At 45.5% G+C, this 18,186-nt stretch overlaps 1 pseudogene; it reads right to left on the bottom strand.

Annotated features, from left to right (window-relative positions):
* Window positions 1-9,601: 9,601 nt before the first annotated feature.
* LOC123042910 (cationic peroxidase SPC4-like) lies at window positions 9,602-17,846 on the bottom strand (annotated as a pseudogene).
* Between the last annotated feature and the right edge of the window lie 340 nt (window positions 17,847-18,186).

Below are 18,186 nucleotides of genomic sequence, written 5' to 3' on the forward strand. Positions count from 1 at the left end.
GTGTGGCCTGATTTCGTTGTTGACTAGGCCCCGATCGCTCCTCGCGACTACTTTCCATCGATCGACCGAATGCGTACCTACACTGGCTAAGTACTACGACCTGCGGATTGCTTTCCGGCAAGATGTGCGAATACACAAGCCACGCTTGATCGATTCTTTCAGGAGACAACACGCACGTACGTAACAAGCTAGCTACCGAAGCCTGCTGTATCGATCTTGACACTAGCTAGTTGATTAATTGGTATTGCCAGCTAATGGTGTCATGTCCAAACCGTATGTATTATGGAATCGGTATTGCCAGTTAGCTAGCCTCACAAGCCACGCTAACCAGTGCAGGACTTGAACGCAAGTACCATTGCATTGGCCATGCACCGATACGGGAGGCCGATTAGTCCCAATCAGCTTTCCATAAGCCGACTGGACCCCTGCCTGCGCTCGAGGAGCCTGTCGGCCACCCCTAGGCCGAAAGGCTACTAATCGGCCTGATGTTGGCCGATTAGGCCCAGTCGGCCAGCTGTGGGCTGACTAGGTTGTATTATTTTTGAAAATTTTGTATCCAGCGTAATATTTCTAAAAATTCATAAAAAAAGTTTATTATTTTAAAAAAATTAGCGCCTATACACATGTTCATTTGGTTATTTTTGGAATTTTCCAGTATTCTATACGGAGCTTCTCATAAGCTAAGATTTTTGGCTAAAGCATTGCTAACCCATTTATGTTGGCAACCCTGTGAAAGTGGATACCCCGTCCTCTTGTGTCATTTTTCACTACGGTGATCAAGGTTCAATTTTTTTAGGTGTTTTTTTTTAATTTTCGCATTTTTTATTTCTTGTTTTCCTTTCGCTGGGGCTCTCTATTCTACCTGCTAATTTTTTCCTTTCTTCTTTCGATCATCATGATAGTAAATATAGTTGTCTTTTTGTTTAACAGCAATGAATCTCTAATAGACATAGATCTTAATAAATCTCAACTGCTTGCTAACTTTGTAAAATCTAGTACTATAAGAGATAGACAGGTAGAAAGATAGACAATATCCATATAATACATAGGTTTTAGGGAATGACGGAATAATGACGATCAAATGCTTTATTATTGGAACTAGAAATAATGGAAAATATAATAAAGGAAAACACACGATGGACATTACATGGATGAACGTACGCACAAGAAAACACAATGTACTCATGCATGCAGAAAAGAGTTAACAGCGGCTAGCTGGAAGGAAGGAAGCAAGCGAGCCGCCGCCGATGCTGCCCATCTCTATCTCTCCCCGCATTTGTTTCAGGCGAGAAAGCGGTGGAGCTCTTTCTAAAGTTGTATCGGAAAAAATAGCTAAGTTGCAGGTTGTTAGTACTTAGTACTGTGCTACAATTTCACTTACTTATATGGAAAAAGTCAAGATTCATTTCCATTGCCTATGATGGATTTTGCTTTGCTTTTCACACGAGGCATCAACATAAATTGTTGACCAAAGAACTCATCATTGCCAATTGCACGTGCTAACAAGAGCTGAACAAAGCAAATTGAATGGGCGAAGGCATTCTTGGCCCCGCAGAATCACCACTCAGGCGGCGCAACAGGGGTCCGCCCCAACCACTAGGAAGAGATAGACAATATCCATATAGTACATATTAGGTTTTAGGGAATGAAGGAATAATGTTCAACAAATGCCTTATTATTGGAACTAGAAATAATGGAAAAAATAAAGGAAAACACACTAAGGACATTACAGATATGAACGTACCCACAAGAAAACACAACGTACTCATGCATGCAGAAAGAGTTAACGGTTGCTAGCTGGAAGGAATAAAGCAAGCGAGCCAAATGGTAAACGATGAACGAAACGACCGGTGACCATGCGAGCGAGACATGCTTCCTTCACGGCGACGGCGACATAGCCGGTGGCGGGGGCAGCGGCGCGAGCGGGGAAGGGCATTGGAATTGCACGACACAGTCACGGACGAAGCAGCTGTTGGTGCACGCGGCAATGGCGGCGGCCCTGCACTCCTGGCATATGTCGGTTTGTAGGCCAGGCACACACCGGGGTCGGCATAAGCACTGGAATCGACATGCGTTATCGAGGTTGGTGGCCCCTTGGCCGAAGACGCATCCCCTAATGCACTTGCCGTCGCAGTCCTCGCACATCAGCTTGGCCACATCGAGGGGGCATCCTTTCGCCACGACGCAGCTGGCGGTGTAGCAGGCGACGCTGAGGGCAGTGGTGGCAGAAGCTGCGACGCACTCCCTGTTGCACTTGGCGCACTCGAACGTGGTCTGCGCCTGCACCGCATGCATGTTCAGGGTGATGAGCACGACGCAAGCGGCGGTGGCGACAACGAAACGGGCGGCTGAGCCAGAAGCAGCCATCATGAAGCTGGAGGTGGAGATGGCAAGAGCTAGCTAGAGGAAGAAGAAGACAGATGAGAAGAAGAGCAAGAGGTGCCTAGCTATACCATGAAGTTGGAGATTGTAGCTATTTATAGGCAACAAAATCCTTGCAATTAGCATTCCTTTGAGTAGTACTATATACATTTGCGGACGCTAAACGCGTACGAGCGTGTTGGGCCGTGGGGTATTACTTGGCTACTACGATCGATCGTGCTTGGATCGATGCAATCATGGCCCGGTTGTCAACTGAGTTAATTATCATGTGCGAGCAACATGCGGAAGCTAGGACAGGTGTTGATGACTACACACTCCTCATCAACTACTGAAGCTGCACTATAATCTATTACGCATGTTTAGTTGAGCCGCATGCACATTTGGTGGCACGAACTATGCATATTTGAAAGGGAGGTGCTAGGCGCCGGTAACGCGCAGCCAGACGATGTGCGCATCCCAGACCGCATGATTTACCCTCGCTCGCGTCATTTTCCTTCTTCCGCGTGTTAGTTTCACTGAAATGTGTGCTGCTCGACCGCTCTCCGTCGCCGCTCGCTGGCTCGCCGGTGCAGCTCGCCGAAGCCGCTCGGTTGCATCAAAAACAAAAGCTAAGGCAGTTTCAAGCTCTGCTTCAGCATCTCCAATGGTAATCATCATCAAATAAATGCCCCATAATGTCTGCGTACACGTTTGGATGTGTCCGCGGACATCCGGTCATCCAACCATATTTTTCAAATATCCTTGCTAAATGGTTTAAACATGACTTATAAAAACATTAAACTAGTACAATATGTAAGTACATAAACATGTGACAAAATTTAACAAGTTCCATCCAAACTACTGGAAATTTACCTAAACTGAACTAATACCTAAGCTATGTACCAGACCGTCACGTCATAGGCATGGCCTTTGATGCTAGTGGCACCGCCATCGATGTTATAGTCATGGTGCCGGTTGAGGAAGCCAGTCTAGCCATCGCGTCATCCACCACTACCCACTGCGTCACACTAGCACAGATGATGCTCGGCCGCCTCATCCGCCTTGCGCCGCCTGTCCTCGGCTTGGAGGCGGATCACTCGCTTAGACTTGGCGGGAGCAGGTCACTGGGCCAGCGGCTGCGGCATACTTCCGTCTCCTGGCTGGTCCTTGACCAATCGAGGATCCAAGCCTCCGCGACCACAGGCTCCACAAGGACATAGGGAGGCGATACCTATGTATTGGCAAACGATGCAGCTGGCCCTGCTGCACAAGCCAAACGATGTGCGCATCCAGACCGCATGATTGAGCCCCGCACACGTCCTTTTCCTTCTTCCTCATGTTAGTTTCTTTGAAACATGTGATGCTCGACCGCTCACCGTCCCCGCTCGCTGGCTCACCACGTCCCCGCTCTACATAAAAAACGAAAGCTAAGGGAGGTTTCAGCTCTGCTTGAGCCACTTCTAGCAAAATCAAATGTTGATTGAAGCAAAAAACACAAAAGTGGCAAAGGGTTGCCGTCTGTAAATGGGGTTTGACTTTTTATACATTTTTTTATTGTTGCGACTTTTTATACATTTTCTAATACAATATCATCGAACGAGTACCCTATAGACTGCTGGAGTCATTTCCAACAGATCTCTCGGTAGGTACTCTGGCTAGATGAGTATATCTGAGGGCAAATAAGAGAAGGCTTACCCAAGTTTAGGCCCTCGCGGTATAGGTAAGACTCTATGTCCTGCTCAATTGGTGTTGATCGAGTATCAAGTTTAGGTTCTGTATCTATCAACTAACTTGACTCCGGCTTCGCTACCAGTGTCTAGGGTATACACTCTGTTAGGAATGCAAAGGAATCCCCATGGACGGAGGTTTCCTTGACGCGCACTCTAAGTCTTCCCGATTCGTCTTGTTGTTGGGCCCATGGGCCAGGACCATGGCTCATGGTAGAAACCGACCTGGGGGCCCCAGGCTAGCCTAAGTAGCCCTAGTTTTGTTATACATGATAATCATTTTTTGAATACATAGTGAATATTTCCTAAAATATACAATGTACAATTTTTATAGACGATAAACATTTTTAAAAAGCAAGACAAACAGTTTTGAGATATCTGATGAACATTTTTAATACACGGCACAATTTTTAATACAAGGTGAAATACCATAAAATATACTATGTTCAATTTTGTATATAATGAATATTTTCTAAATGATGGACATTTTTTGAAAAGATGAACATTTTTAACTACACATGAACACATTTCAACGTGTATTTAGTAAATATTCAACGTCTATCTGAAAAACTAATGTTCATCCTGTATATAAAAAACTTCAATGTGCATTTGACAACTGCTTAACATCTATTCGGATAAAAAAGTTACATATGTCTTCAAAAAATGTTCAACATGCATCTGAAAAATGTTCAGCATGTATATATATTTTTTAACTTGTAACAAAATAGTGGACATGTAATTCATAAAATGAAGGAAAAAGATCATCTGCATACGAAAACAATTCTCCATGTATTTGAAGAAAGACGATGCAGGCTTGAAAAATGAAAAAAAAAACGAAAGTTAAAAGAGAAAATTTGAAAAGGAGAAAAAAAAGGAAAAAAAAGGAATGGAATGGAAATAAAGTAAACAAACTATCTTCTACTCCCTCTGCTCCAAAATATAAGCATTTTTCAAGTTTCCAATACAGACTACTTACGGAGCAAAATGAGTGAATCTACATTCTAAAATTAGCATATAAATACAGACTACTTACGGAGCAAAATGAGTGAACTTGCTAAAATGAGCGTGCGCGTAAAATTACTAATCATGGGCTCCGGCTAGGCCGTGTGCAACTACTCGGTGAATCAACGATGCTCCTTCCACCTACTCATAAAACTCCTAGCAGATATAGTAATAGATTTAAAATGGTTACCGGCATGTACTGGTCCCTCACTCCGCCAAATCAGACCACCCATTTTTCTTTCTTATGCATGGTCGTAAAACAATTAGGACAGAGAGTAATGATCCAAAAAAAGACTTCTCTAGTAAATGTAGTACGGACAATGGTTTGTTTGCTAAATTTAATGGTAAAACCATGTGTTGCTTGTAGTAAATGCCATAAAATAGGGGTACGTGGAGTGGTGGTTGGTTTGATAAATTTACTAGAAGATACGCTATATTACCATAGCATTTGTTAATATTACCTTGGTGTAGACGAACCGTTCTAATAGGCATGCATTCTATCATTACTATGGTTGAGATGTATTTTACGTTCGATGGAGGGTGCATGCGTTGTCTTATTACTAGAGCAAGCGAATAGCAGTAATCCTTTTCTAGTTATTACCATTTGTAGACAAGGTTGTTACATGTAGATAAAAGAAAAAAGTTGGTTGGCAGTTTGGCGGGGTGGTGCACGCACCAGGGTAATTGCTTTACGGAAGTTGGATGGCGCTAGGTTAGCGCCTGCACACGTGCAGCCCCACCAGCGCGTAGGATTAGTAATTCTGCGCTCGGGCATAGTTTAGCGCTACCGTATATATACGTAGTTTGTATAAAATCTTTAAAATAACTTATAGTTAGAAAGAAACGGAGGGAGTAGAAAACAAAAGAAGAAAATCACCCCGTCTTGGTAATGGGCCGTGGACCACGTCGGTAGTGCCAGACACTTGTTCTACCTCGAGGTAACCGTCGCATCGCCTCAAGGAAAGCCCCTACTTTGTCTCAAAAAAAAGGAAAGCCCCTACTAGCCGGTTTATTCATTTCTTCACTCAGTTTCGTCTCTCTCTCTCTCTCTCTCTCTCTCTCTCTCTCTCTCTCTCTCTCTCTCTCTCTCTCTCTCTCTCTCTCTCTCTCTCTCTCTCTCGTCTTTTCTTCATATTTATAAAATAGTCGAAATACATGTATTTCCAAAAGAATACTTCGATTTTGAGATTCATCATCTTACATTTTGAAAATGTTCAAGCAATATAAAACAATTTTGATGCAACTTTCAAAAGAATGTGCATACCATTCCAAATACTGTTCGTGACATTTAGAAAAATTTAGCGCGTGTAGAAAATTGTGTTACATTTTCAAATGTGTTTATAAAATGCAAAAATAATCTTCACGTAATTTGAATAGAAATATTCCATACCATTCAAAAAAACATTTGTGACATACTAATAAAATCACGCACTGCCTAACTATGTTTATGACAATTTAGAACAAATGTATGCAATGCAAAAAAAATGTTTTTGATTTGGGAGTATCGCTTTGTTCCGCATCTACGCCGAATATTCCTTCGGTGGCAACGAGTGGGTTCCATTCCCTCCATATGGGAAACGCTAGAACCAGACACAGGTACTGGTGCAACCCATGTTGTTCCACTTCGTGACTGAAGCCAAGCACACCTATAAAGACTATCCTTATCAAAGGCTTACGCATATCAATCTTCGCGCGAACTATGTAGAAATTTCAGTGCATATGCTACAACTACAAATTCCATGACAGGAAGTACTCCCTCCATTTTTGTATACAAGGCCACTACCAAAATTATAATTTGCAGCTATACAAGGCCACTAACACAAATCAATGTAAAATTGATGAGGTTTGCCTCGTACTAGCAACCGAAGACATTAATACCTCATGCATGTATGCGGGAGTGAGAAGATTAATATGCACCATATTAATCAACCAACGAGGAGTGAGAGAGTTGTCTTGTTGTGCATTGGAGAGAAAATACACATTAATTAACACGTCAAGCAAGGAGAAAATACTATTTTGCAATATTGGTTTAATTAGCCATTAATTTCTACCTTGGTACCTGTAATATGGGTTTGTGGCCTTGTATATAAAAATGGAGTTCATCAAGCACCGGAGATGTTGGGCCAAAGAATATTCCTCCATGATTCAAAACTTCTATAACGTCCATGTTTTCTTTTCTTTTGAGGAATCATCACATATACACAGACTCGGAACCTCCAGGTCTTCATTGAAATGGGGCCCCTGTTGGTGAGAGTTGAGTTTTTCAAGTTGAGAAAAGAAACAAATTAGAGATGGTCTTTGTGGAAAAAGTGGTCTTGGTCTTAATCAGAAAAACTCATGTTGACAAAACAATTTTGGATTCCCAACTGCCTCCAACTCTGATATAGTTTTTAAATACTAGAAGCAGTAAATTTCATATAAGAGAGGTAGAACCAGACTACTATATATTATTTATTTTTTGAAATGGCGGGATTCCTGCATTCATTAAGAAGAAGAAATTACTCGGTTAATTAGGGAAAATCGAGTGAAAACCAGATTGTCTAGTCAAATATGAAAAACCGGGCAAAAATCATCACAACCGCTGAGCAGCATCCAGAAGATACATGTTGTGGATACCCACCAATGGTAGGGTCATAAGAGGCACATCTTGGCCCTAATGGAGGACCGACAACACCAAACATTAAGACCTCCGGGTCACCGATCTACTCGGACAGAATTTGAGGTTCCCATCACTCGGGCCGTACTCATCCACTCGATCACCTCCAAACCACTCGGGCGCACGTGTCACTCGGCAGTAGGAGGCGAACAGCCGGACGAGGAATCTTGAGCGTCAAGGGGTGCACGGCATAAGTATTACCAGCATTTACTTCGTTAGTTACACTTTGTAGTGCGCATCATAAATACATACACTTAAACCCCACCCAAAGGGGGCTAGACGAGGGGCTGGTGTACTCTATATAAGCCACCACGTAGCACATGAACATGGATTCACATTCCATTTGTAATCAGACACAAGAGAAAGCATAGCCCCAGGGCTCGAGACGTACTATTGTTACGTCCTCTGTGAGGGGCCCGAAATCGTAAACTAAGTGTGTCACTTCTCCGTCATAGCTTGATCTAGCCCTTGTTCATACCCCTATTCCTTACTGTCAGAGTCATTCCCACAATAGTTGGCGCCCACTTTGGGGTTGCGCATCTTGCAGTACAAGGCACAGGTGGATTCTTCATCTTCCGTCGTTCTTGGCTTCGACATGAAGCTCAGCATCTAAATCCGTTTTGGTGCCCTTCCCTTCGACGCAGACGATTCGGTGTGGCTTCAGGAAGCCCCGCTAGATATGGAGTCGCTACCCATCCACGGATGATCGTGGCCTCAATGGCGGACCACTCCGGTTCGCCCCGCATGTACTCGCTGTCCACGGGACCGTCGATGTGCTCAGCGAGATTGTACTCGCGGAGGATGAGGTTGAAGTAGGTCTTCCACGCGTAGTACGACGTGCTAGAGCTGTCTAGACGGATAGGGACCCCGGCCTCGATGTTGAGGTCACGGATGGCGGCGGCAGAGTGCTCGGGGCCGGCGAAGGGGTTCGATGAGCGGGTCGTGAAGGAGCCCGGAGAAGACATGGCGGCGGGTAGGGTTAGGGTTTTGGGAGGAGGAGGATGTGGCAGTGGCGGGGGAGGCGGCTGCGGGAAGGCCGTGGCGCGGCAAGGGGCAGCGGGCGGCGCGAGCAGCAGCGGCAATGGAGGGAGAGGGTGGCACGGCAGTTGGCAGCGAGCGGCACGCGGCGGAGGGAGGCACGGCGCGGCTGCGGTGGGCGGCGCGGCCGAGGGGCGGAAGCGGCGCACGGGACGGCGGCGGCGCAAGTGAAGGAGGGGCGCAACGGCGGTGGCGAACCCTAGTTTAGGACCGAAAAGGATGATACTGTATGTAGACGGACAAGTTTGGAATACTATAATCATTGTATTGATGGGGTGCTGGTGCACGTGTATATAAGTACAGGGTAGGCCTCAACCTTAATTATACATGACTAGGAGGTAGACCACAACACGTAATACATGCAACACAAAATATATACTCAACACAGACCAAGGGACCTGCATATATCATAACTTCTATGACTTTCTCGTTTCTTCATCATATATACACAGACTCGAAACCTCCACCACTTCATCTAAATGGGGCTCCTGTTGGTGACAGTTGAGATTTTTCAAGTTGAGAAGGGGAACAAATCAGAGATGGTCTTTATCAGAAAAAGGTGTTTGTGCATGGTGTTAATTAGACAAGCTCATATTGACAATACTATTTTGATAATAAGATTTCGAACCGCCTCCGACTCCGATACAGTTTGTAAGTATTAGAAGTAGTAAATTTCGTGTGATAAAAGGGGTAGAGCCAGCCTGCTATTTCTTTTTACAAGGAGATTAACAGTCGTCTTCAACACAGTTACTATGTGATCTCCTCTTATATGAGCGCAGGCAGCAAACACACCTCCTAGGTTTGACGTACGATGAGACTAGTAGCACTGCTGGCGGATGCGGCCGACGTTCCCTTGAGGTCCCTGGAGCATCCCCATCTTGCTCATGGAGCTGCCGAACTGGTTCCAGAACCACCACTCATTGTCGGCGAAGTCGTTCACGTACTCTCGGGTGGTCTCATTGAGGAGGAGCTGCACGTCGGAGGTAAGAACCCCCTTCCCCTGTTTGAGGTTGATGTAGTACTTGTTGTCGAACTCTTCCGGGGTGGTCACGTCGAGGTCCTGACGCCGGTTCACGTCGGCGGTGCAGTTGTCTTGTAGCTTTCGGACAAAGTCATCAGAGTCGGAGTTAGGGAAACGGTCGCTGAAGGTGGCGCAACGAGCTTTCCCGATGGTGTGCGCGCCAGAGAGAACCACAAGATCTTTCTCGTCGAGGCTGCGGCTGCGGAAGGCAGTGATAAGCTGGTCAACACTGAAGGTGCGGGGTGGGAGTTCCTCGACGAACCTCAGCGGTGCGGGCTCGAAGCTGTCTAGCCTACCGAGTGGCACATGGTAGGGTTTGCCACCTGACTGCAAATTGCATGATGAAAGCATATGATTTAGCATGTACATTAGGAAAAGATTCTTTTTCCAACCGGGCTCACACCCCTTTCCATTAATTTTGCAATCAACAGAAATACATTGTAGCAGTAATTATCCAAGCCATCCATCCAAAATAAGACTGAAAGGGGAAGAGCAAGCTGGAGCATCGCCAGGAAACCCACCGCAAGATGACCCTAAAACGGATCAACCGCCATGGGGCAAAAACCTGACGACACTTACTAGCCTCTATCCTAACCAACAGTGACAATAAAACGAACCCTGGAAGGCTACCTAGCCTACACAGGGCAGAAAGCGGCAATTCTCCAAAATCATAGGACACTCCAGGACGGGCATCAAACCCCAGTGGACTGCAAAGCGAACAAGTTAGCCGATCTGTATCCCATCTTCATCTTTCAACATCATCACACCTCGCGATTGGTTCCTGTCCGCCAGAGCTGCTGCCACATACGCCAGTCTCTTCACGCCCGCCTAAAACTTCGACTTATCTTCTCCTTTTAGCAGCCCTGCCCAATACAACATAAAAGAACAAGCACTGAAAACAGCCTCCAAAGGAGAGCGAGCATTATACTTATCAAAGGTAACTTTATTTCGGAGACACCAGATCCCCCAGCACAAAGCAGCAAGAATCATCATGTAAAACTTTTTTCCTCCAGGGAAAAATTTATACAACCACGCCCAACTTTGCCATAGCGATCGTGGGCAACAGGATGCTCCAGCCGTGAGCCCCAGGGTCCCCCAGACAGTTCTAGCATGAGAACATGTAAAGAACAAATGGTTTGCAGTTTCTACACTGGTGCAGAAAGAAGAAATAGGGTTCCCAGGCCAATTCCTCTTCCGTAAGTTATCCCGAGTCAACACAGCATTTTGGAAAAGCTGCCACAAAAATATTTTGATTTTGAACGGAATGCTGGCTTTCCAGATCCACTTATAGTTAGGGCCAGCTATATCTCTCTCCAACCACTCATACACAGATTTAGTGGTAAGCTTTTTGTTCTTGCACAGTTTCTAAAATACAGTGTCAGGGGTAGTGTTTAACGCATATTTTCTAGCCTCAGACACAACCCATTCCCATTGATCATAAATTTCCCCAAACAACCTGCGCCTGAAGCCCAGTTTATAGTTTTTTGCCACAAAATCCGCAACGGTCCCATCCTGATCCTGACATACATTGAACAGGACAGGGAATTTTTCGCACAAGGGCGCAGCATCTAACCATGGATCATGCCAAACCCTAGCCAAGTTACCACTATTAATCTTGACAGCTCTCCCCTCCATATATGTCTCCTTAACTTTCATAATCGCCTTCCAGCAGGGGGAATCCGAAAAACGACTACGAACATTAGCCACAGTTTTGTTTTTGAAATATCTTGCCCGAATAATTTGTTGCCACAGCCCATCTTTAGTTTCAAGCTTCCACCACCACTTGGTCAACAAGCTAATGTTCTGCTTATGGAGGTCCTTGATCCCCAACCCACCTTTTTTTTTGGACCGACATACCCTAGCCCATTTCACCATATGATAAGCACGTTTGTTATACTTTCTCCTCCAGAAAAACCTTCTCCGATGTTTATCCAACTTACCAATAAAAGTCTTGTTGAATAAGAACATAGACATAAGATATAAGGGGATGCCATCCAGGCTCGAGCCTAACAAGGTGAGCCTAGCTCCTGAAGACTATGCATAAGCTATCCAAGCATCAAGTTTTTTAATCATTTTAGGATCCAATGAATCCAGCTCAATATTTTTTAGAGTGGAGTAGGAGACCGGTGTACCCAAGTATGTCATGGGTAAAGAACCTACCTGACATCCAAACATCTCAGCATATATTGCATCAGTCTCATTATCCCCCCCTATAGTAATAATTTCGCTCTTGTCGAACTTAATTTTCAACCCGGACATGAGTTCAAACAGATAAAGCAATAGTTTCACATTAACAGCTTTCTCATTATCATGTTCGAAGCAAATGACAGTATCATCTGCATATTGCAAAATCCCCACTCCATCCTTTATAAGATCAGAAGCTAACCCTTTGATAAGGCCATTTTTCTGGGCCGAGGTCATCATCTTGGCCAGACATTCTGCTGCAAGATTAAATAGGAACGGAGAATGTGGGTCACCTTGCCTTACCTCTTTGGCACTCTGAATATAAGGGCCCATCTCATCATTGATCTTAACACTAACCGTCCCATTCCTTATGATCTGATTTACCCACCCAGACCATCTTTGGTTAAAGCCACGTTTAACATGACACTCTAGCAAAAAATCCCAATTGACTTTGCCATAGGCTTTTTCAAAGTCAAGTTTGAGAATCACTCCTTTTTGTTTTTTGATATGAGTGTAGTGCATGATCTCATGTAGTGATAAAATGCCATCTACTATATGCCTCCCCTTGATAAAAGCATTTTGATGTATGCTAAACAGTTTATGAGCATATTTGCCAGCCCTAAGGTCCATGACCTTAGTAATAAGTTTATACGGACAACGCAGAAGACAAATTGGCCTGTATTGCTGTATTCTCCTAGCATCATTCGACTTAGGCAATAGGGTGATAATGCCATAGTTCAACCTTTGCACATCTAGTTTCCCTTCATAAAACCATTCAAAACGGACAAATAAGTCCGGAGCTACAACCTCCCAGCAATGTTGATAAAACTCAACCGGGATATTATCTGGCCGGGCGCCCTATTAGAGTTCATGTCAAATAATGCTTTTTTAATTTCCTCAATAGAGAATGGCTTAGTCAGTTCCTCATTGTCATCAGAAGAAATTTTTTCCTCGTGCAACCATAGATCTCCATCAATGTGACAGAGATTTCCAGGGGCAGGTCCGAAAAGATTTTTATAATACTCTGTGGCATGTGCCAGAAGGTTCTTAGTCCCTTCAATAGTGATCGCACCACACTCCAAGGAGATCAATGGAATTTTTCCTTCTGCGGCCATTAGCAACTTTATGAAAAAAGTTAGTATTATTATCTCCCTTCAAAAGCCATCGCTGAGTAGAGAATTGATGCCAATACAACTCTTCCTCTATATACAAGTTATTGAGCTCTAGCAAAATTTCCAGTTTTCTGGTATAAGCCTGTCCACATAACCCAACAGTCTCCTCAAGCCCTTCCAGCTCCTGCAATTCTAGCTTAATGATATTTCTTCTGATTTTGTTGTGTCCAAAAATATTGGAACCCCACCCTTTAAAGAATTTTTTTATTCTCTTCAGCTTTATGTTCAGAGTGTCAATAGGATCCTTGGTATATACCGGTTTCGACCAAATATCAGCAACCAGAGGCAAAAAATATGGGTTATTAAGCCAGTTATTGTCGAACTTAAAGCACCTATTACCAGGTGCTCTAGAGGAGGCCAAACCCCCATTTAGTAACAAAGGATTATGATCAGATAACTCTCTAACTAGCTTACTAACTGAAACTAGGGGATACAAGTCCTCCCAGTCAGACGACATCAATACCCTGTCCAACTTCTCTAGGGTAGGGTCTTCCTGTTTGTTAGACCAGGTATAACATCCCCCTGCCATACTTATCTCTCTGAGCCCAAGGAGGTGGATGACAGAATTGAACACATCAGAAAAGTGGGACATAGGAGTTTTCTTGTTTTTTTCTCCACTATGCCTAAGGATATTAAAGTCTCCTCCCACCAGGTAGGGGATGTGGGTGTTGTTGCACATACTAGATAATTCAGCAATGAATTCTGGTTTATTTTCATCCTGAGCTGCTCCATAAACCACTAACAGGGCCCAATTGCATTTCTTACCTTTATCAAAAAGGTCCATTTGCAGGACATATTTTCCATGCTTAACATTGATCAGATCAAATTTGTCTTTATTAACACCACCCAGAATACCTCCCGACTTACCCCTGGAAGGGATCCAATCCCATTTGAATTTACCTTCAGGGTCCAACTTCCTAAAATAGGAAGGATTATAAGATTTTTTTCATAGTCTCTTGCAGACCAATAAAATCCACATCATTGGCATATATGATATCAGTGAGGCAGATAGACATGCCCTTCTTGCCTGCCCCCCTACAGTTCCATAATAGTCCTATCATTTATACTTAGCAGGTTTCCCCCTCTCCCTGGTAGGTCTGCCAGGATCCAGGGCAGACTTACCATCTTTATTCTTTATCTGACTCCTCGTTACCGGCTTGTCCCTATCCTGGGGGGATAGGACCTTCACTTTTTTCCTCTGCTGAGCACATTTCTTTTTTTGTCTAGATTGCACCAGAGTATAGGGCTCCTCATCATCTACACTTTCATTCTCCCAGGTTAATAGTAAAGGGATGTCATTACCTAGCCCATCATTAACAGTAATAGGGGGAATGTTAGTTTCAGCCTTTTTATCATGCAAGAGGGTCCTAGATACTTCTAATTCCCGCAACACATCTATCGTATCGAAACTATCATCAGGAATATGCACCCCCATCATAGCAGCTCGAGCAACAATAGTAGTATCATCAAGCACAGAGAATTGGTAATTCAAGTGGGATATATTTTTACCTTCAGCATCACGTTTCTTCAGTCTGTTGGTAGCCGTCTCCTCCACACGATCAAGCTTCAGGAACTGTCTACGTGAAGCCCGCCCTTCAGGAGCAAATTTTTCATGCATCGGTGAGCCAGAAGGTGATTCAACAGTGTAAACACTGTGACTATCTCCCCCTTCCGTGGACCCCTCATCAAGAGGAACGATATGAGGCAGAGATGGCCACACCACATAATCTGACAAGGGAGGAAATTTTTCTCCATAAGATTCATCAGCATATTGCATGAACATCGGGATGGAGGAATAGGGGTTTGGATAATATCCCAAGCACCTTTTTTCATATTGCCAGCAACATTAGGAGATTTTTCCTCCTCCTCCCCAGATATCTCATCACTTTTTTCCTCATAAGTTTTTTCAGCTGGTGATTCAGAGTAAGCCATTTTCTCAGATGCATATTCTCTAGCCATGGATTCGAGCAAAAGCTCAGTATGATTTCCCTCATCGCTATCCCCCTCTTCCTCACTTTCAGCTACCGCAGATAACCTTTGTGACCCTTTATCATAGGTTTGAGAAGTGAAATTACCCATCACAGATGCACTGGTTTCTCCTGGTCCATCAGAAGAAGCAGGATAGGAATTCATCATAGCTTTCTTAGGAAAGGATGGAGATGCACTGCTGTCCACAGTGACAGAGGCTTGACTTTTTTCTCCTCCCCCCATCACAATTTTTTCAACCTCATAATAGAAATCATAGAACTGTTCTCCCAACATGCCCTCAGCAGTGGGGAGGGATTTTTTTCACCTCTCTACATCCAAGGAGAATTCTAACGTACTCGGGTTTATGCAGAGTGGATTCATCCACCTCAAGAGTGATACCTACCAGAGCTCCTGCATAAGCAACATGCTCAGCATTTCTCTAAAGGAATATTGCTAACTCTAACCCAAGCCTTCTCCATTTCCCCCTTAGCGCCAACAGATGCTGACCAGGGCTTTAGATTGGCCACAGCAGCCCCATCCTTCACAGGTAAGCATTTCCCATAGCAACAGGCCCTCTCCACCTCACTAGCATTAGGAAATCTCATCACAAATTGATTATGCCCTATGGAACGAGCAGTACAGCTCCATTTCTTTTTACCAGGCTTATGAGCAAAGAAACCATTAAACTCAGATTCAATCTCTTTAGCTGTAGCACTCCCCTCCACAATAGAAATCACAACACTATTAGTCTTCTCATTTTTCTTAGCAGCGCACACATCAGGGATATAGAAAAAACCCTGCCCAGGAGATTGGAAACCACACAGGAAAGGGATACATTCCCATGGCCTCAAAGTTTGACATAACTGTGCCATATGCCCAAGCTTATTGCATTTTTCACAACGCACAGTAGGACAGCGAGGAGCAAAGTGACCTGGAAGATTGCAGTTGAGGTAGAGCTTGTCGTTGGTCTTGGCAGCTGGATCTGGAGCATCCACTGCAGTCGACGAAGCCGTCTGAGCCGTCGACGTCGTCGTGTTCGCCCGCGCCTTGGCGTCTCCACCCATCGCCCTTGCCGCAGCTTCCCATCTGTCTTCGGAACCTCCGCCAGATCTGGCCCCGCCAGAGGGAGGCGGCGGCGGATCCGGGCGTTGCCACACCATGTGGCGAGAGGAGTTAGCCTGCGCCGTCTTGCACCCCCCGCCGAATCCACCGCGCGTCGAGGAGTCTCGCCATCCGCCAGATCTCCCTCCTCCTCGATCCCCCATCGATGTGGTTGTAGCACTGCACCCGTGCACATGCACACCCGTCACCTGAGCGAACGAACGCTCGTCGCCGCCCACCTTGCCTCGCCACCACCCGAACGAATCTCGTGAGGGAGGAGAGGAGGAAACCCTAGTTTTCTCCCATAGGTGCCCGAAGAGCGGCGCGAGATGAGAGTCGCGGCTCTCAATAATGGAGGTAGGTGGGGTGGGAGGGGGATATGATGCGTCCGCTCCCTCTCCACGCGCCGCGGTCTCCCCCTGGTCTCTGGGCCCGGTGTGGCGGTGAGACCGCCATGGATCCACCTCTCCCGTGCTGCCAGATGTACCGCATCCATCCGCTGCATGGTTCCACCCCTCCCCCACCGGCATGCATGCCCCCACCTCCCGCGTCTCCGTGCATGGCGCCCGGTCAACCCTAGCCCGGTGACACGGGAAAAGGATGGTCTGATCCGGCTCGATGCGCTCTCCCTCGTGTAGATAGCGCGCATCCACCGTCACACCACGCGTGTCGACCAATATCATCCGCAGCGCGCCGTGCCGTAGGACGATCTCGCCGGCAGCGGCGGTGAGGACGCGTGCCGAGATGAGGTCGGCGACGTACGTGACGCGCCAGCGTGTCTCACGCGTCTCGCGCTCCATCCTGTCTTATGGAAACCTAATGCTCATCTTTTTTAGATCTTCAACAGATGATGATCTCTTCTCGCTAGTTGCTTACCTAGCAAGCTCGTCGAGTCGTCCCGTCCTCCATAATTCTGTTCCCGTTCTGCTCCGTCGAGTTCTCGGAAAAGATTCTTACATATTTAGTAGCAATACTTACGGAAGTTTAACCACATGTACTGTATTTTTTCTTCTTACAGAAGTGACATACCGCTACAACGACGTCGTGAGTGGCAAGGGCCATGATGTCAGCGCAGGAGACGGTTGGCCCGCAGGCGGTGTGCACTTTATCACGGATTTCCTCCATGAGGAACGCCACTTTCCGCCTCATATCAAGAGACAGAGGTTCGGTGGCATTTTCATCTCACTCCATGGTGTTCCCAGCAGAAGGATAGATGCATCGCATCCCTGTAAAACATACATATATAATGTGTGCATGTGCTACATAACTCAGTGTTCTCCGAAATAATTATTTATCAGGGGCATGCACTTACTTATTACCTGGGGGAAGCAATCGTGGAAGAACATACGGAGGAGATCGGCGGCGATGGTGATATCCTCCTCGAGGGCTTCTACCACAGCGGTGCGCACGATGCCCTGCAGATCGGGGCACGACAGGTCGTGGTAGTCCGCGGAGAGACCGTCTGCTATGGTCACTACTGGAAGTGTACTATGGTACTGGCCATCGGTAGTCATGGAGATAAGCTGATCCGGGCGCGTGGATGGGAAAGCTGCTGGGAAGAGCATTGCGGCGACGACGAGTCCTGTCATGGCCACCATTGCTCTACTGCAAGCCATCGAACTTTCCTAGCTCTTCTATCAGTACTGCACTACTATCTTGGAGTGTGTCTTCCTTACGCCCAGGACGGTATTATTTATAACTCAACATATAGCTTCAGGGTTGGAGATTGAGAAAGGGTAGGTGCACCGATAATGGAGGGAGAGGTTGAAAAGACCAAAATGCCCTGGCCTAGATTTAATTTCAATCAACGGTTAGTAGCGCACTCATTTCATTAATTAAGATCGTGACAAGTTCATCTAATTTTTTATAAGATCAGGATAAATTCGAACATGGAGCATCTTCCTTTCTCTTTTAGTTTTTGTGTTCCAGATGCAATTGCCTAGCTTTGGATCTAGC

This window comes from Triticum aestivum, chromosome 2B, assembly GCF_018294505.1.
Source record: "Triticum aestivum cultivar Chinese Spring chromosome 2B, IWGSC CS RefSeq v2.1, whole genome shotgun sequence".
Taxonomy (NCBI): Eukaryota; Viridiplantae; Streptophyta; class Magnoliopsida; order Poales; family Poaceae; genus Triticum; species Triticum aestivum.